The 3,243-nt window shown below is 50.2% G+C and overlaps 1 protein-coding gene across 4 annotated transcripts in view; it reads right to left on the bottom strand.

Annotated features, from left to right (window-relative positions):
* Window positions 1-3,243, bottom strand: part of Hlcs (holocarboxylase synthetase) — a 190,166-nt gene that overhangs the window by 28,287 nt on the left and 158,636 nt on the right. The gene's annotated exons all lie outside the window — the stretch shown is intronic.

Raw genomic sequence — 3,243 nt, 5'->3', positions numbered from 1 at the left:
GACTAAATCCTTGAACTGCACAGCACAGAAAAAGGAACAAAGACAGCTGACTTGTGCACGAAATATAGCCCCAGCTGAGTGTGGTGGCCGCACTTGTAATTCCAACCCTCAGTAGGCTGCCACAGGAAAATAACAAGTCCAAGATCATCTTGGGCTCTCGAGTGAGATTTTGATTCAAGAGTAGACAGGGACTCAATCCAGTGCTTGCCACGAAAGCACAGCGGGTGTGAGTTTAGTACCCAGGACCCACATGCAGAAGCTAGGCACAGGAGGCGGGTTTAAAATCTCAGTGCTGGGGACAGAAAAACTGGCGGCTTTGTTGGGGCTTGCTGGGGCTTGCCGAGGGTTTGCTGGAGCTTGCTGGCAGCCTAGCCTCTACCCTACTTTGAAAGCTCCAGGTCAGTGAGAGGCCTTGTCTCAACAAACAAGGTGGATGGGACTGAAAAAAAGACTCACAGTCAGTCTCTGGTCACCACAGACGTGCACACATGTGCATCTGCATGCACACACACGCACACACATGCTCACACACACATACACACTTCAGATTTGCTTCAGACACATACACACACACACACACACACACACACACGATAGACAGACATAAAGTGTAGCCCCCAGTGAGCTCTCTGGTCTTCCGGCAGTTTGTTCCTGTTACTAGTTGCGCCAACACCATCTAGTACAGCTCTAATTAGGATCTGCCACGCTTTCAAGAGCCAAAGATTCCCTCAGAGTCTCCAATTCAACTTGAAAGTTCAGAAAGTCAATCTAGTTTTCTAAGCCTCGGTTCTCACTTTTGGGATTGCAGTTACACAGGGCTTTTTATGAATGACCAATATGCAAAAAACGCAAACAAGACCCAGGCCTCCTGAGTCTCCTCCTTTTGGTAGGAGGGGTTCACGTTAATTCACCTCCATGAATTCCACATGAGTCACACAGAACATGGGAAGGGTCGATCTGAGCTCGGAGAAGCCCGGCAGGCATGGGTCAGCATGCCCTGTCATGGTATCATTAAAGAAGATCCAGGCAGTGGCTTGGAGGGTGCCTGCTCCTCACTGGTTGAGGCAGTTCAGCAGACGTGGCACCTAAAGCAGCCTACGGCAAAATGGGCACACTTATAAGACAAGCCTGGCAGGACACAGCGACACATAAAATATTCAGGGCACAGGGGACCCACAAAGAGGGCATCTGCACAATAGGTGGGCACTCCTGCCAAGTTCTCTAACACAATGGGAAAGGCATCAAATCTGGACGGAGTGCTCGAATCGCCACACTCAGAGGGCTCCCCCTCTGCTGCCAACACTCCCAGCATCTGCGGCAGAATGCCTCATTCATCCGACGAGGCAGGGCTGTATTAGCCCCGTGCACTGTCACGGGAGGGTGCCAGAAGAGAGGGAAACTAAGACCCACAGAGGTGACTCCTGATCAGCTGACTGGGATCTGACTCTCCTCCACAGAGCGTTTGCCTCCCCATGAGTGGGAGCCCGTGGCTGCGCATTTCCAAGCTGCCCTCATTACCTTAAATAATCTAACCTGTGGAACTTTAAAGAGAATCCATCATGACAACACGCCAGCCTGGGACAGGACACTTCACGTTGACTGCAATCCTTTTCCTTCATGCTGTGACTTCTACCCACGTTCTAGCTAGCATAGTGGTGGAGCCCTGAGGTGACTGAGTTGTGGCAGATGCATCACCGAGCATCATGGCCAAGTCTTCAATGTCATCCTTCGCTCTGGCAGAAGAAGCTCAGTTATGATCAAAACCTATGAGATAAGTCCTGCAGACGCCATGCTACAAGGAAACTGCTTGTCTGGACGTATTTACAGAAGAGAAGCCAAGGACATCTTGGAAAAACATCAGCTAACCACAGGTCTCTTCCACTAACCCCCTTCTTATGCACCCTAGCACGCAGTGCACGACAGGGACACCGGTGAGTCTTCAACCGACAATGGTTGACTGAAAATCCACCATGGCAGCTGTCTGCCTTGGACAGCATGTCCCACGCAGTTAGCTCCCAGCTTAATCCACCTGTGCCGCTTCCTATGCGCCCACGAAGAAGGGTCTATGGCAACCAGGAAGCAGAGAGGAAGACCCTGTCTCATAACTCAATTTTTAACAGAGATGAAAATAACGGAAGGGTCAGTGAGACGGCTTGGCGGGTGACCTGACTTCAATCCCTGGAATGGACATAAAGGCGAAGACGCCGGCTGGGCATGATGGCGCATGTCTCTAATCCCAACCCTCCTGAGGCAAAGGCAGGTGGATCACAGGGCAAGTTCCAGGACAGCCAGGGCTACACAAAAAAATCTCGTATTGAGAAAAGCAAAAAATACCAAAACCATGGAGGAAGAGAACGGATTCTACCTGGTTTTGCAAGGATTGTACAACTCTGTCCCATTGCCGGTGCTAGGTGCTGGCTCGGCATCAGTTAGTACACTCACAATTACCAACGGTTCTTGAGTGAACACACCTCTCAGAAATTTGTGGGAGTTTCAGGAGCTTTCTTTTATTCCTATCTGTTCTTTCAGTGATGGTATAACAATACAGCATGTTTTTAACTACACTATATTATACAATATTCATAATAGATAATGCAGTTATATACAAAGAACAACCATCTCATATGTTACCACTAGAAAAACTATCCTTAACCAAGGCAGGCTAACAAGAGCTGAAGGAACCTGACCATGGTGGCCTGAGCTCGAGGTTGTCACATGGCTCAGGGGCTCCCGCCTCTTCAAACTTATGAAGCCACCATGTTCCCACCTGACTACAGAAGGGGAAAGGGAGAGTGGGGGCTGCAGGGGTGAGACCTGGAAGAAACACCCTCATGCTCACCCCATGGGGCCCCCAGGCACAGAGGGGGGCTGCGTGGCTGCAGACTGCATCTCAGAATGTCCTTGCCACCGTACCCAGTACCACGTACACAATTCGCACCTGGTGAAGGTTTTCACTGCGCTTTCTACTCCGTGATGTTTCTTCCCTAAAGCATCTGACAGAGTTAGCAAAAGTTAAATGGTTGAGAATGGGAGGAGTTAGCAGTCAAACCCTGTTTCACTACTGTGCCTTCAACTTCAGGGAAAGACTCGTGCTACTTAGGGCTCCCGTCCTGCTGCCGATGGATTCGGCATACAGTGTGGTCCCTGTGTGATTCACAAGTGCCGAACCAATCACAGTGTGAGCAGCCAAGCAGTTCTCACTAGTCGGGAGCCAGCGTGATTCACAAGTGCCGAACCAATCAC

The sequence above is a fragment of the Microtus ochrogaster genome, chromosome 2 (genome assembly GCF_000317375.1).
Source record: "Microtus ochrogaster isolate Prairie Vole_2 chromosome 2, MicOch1.0, whole genome shotgun sequence".
NCBI classification, from domain to species: Eukaryota; Metazoa; Chordata; class Mammalia; order Rodentia; family Cricetidae; genus Microtus; species Microtus ochrogaster.
Note: the sequence above shows the minus strand (reverse complement) of the source record. Positions and strands in the feature narration are given on the sequence as shown.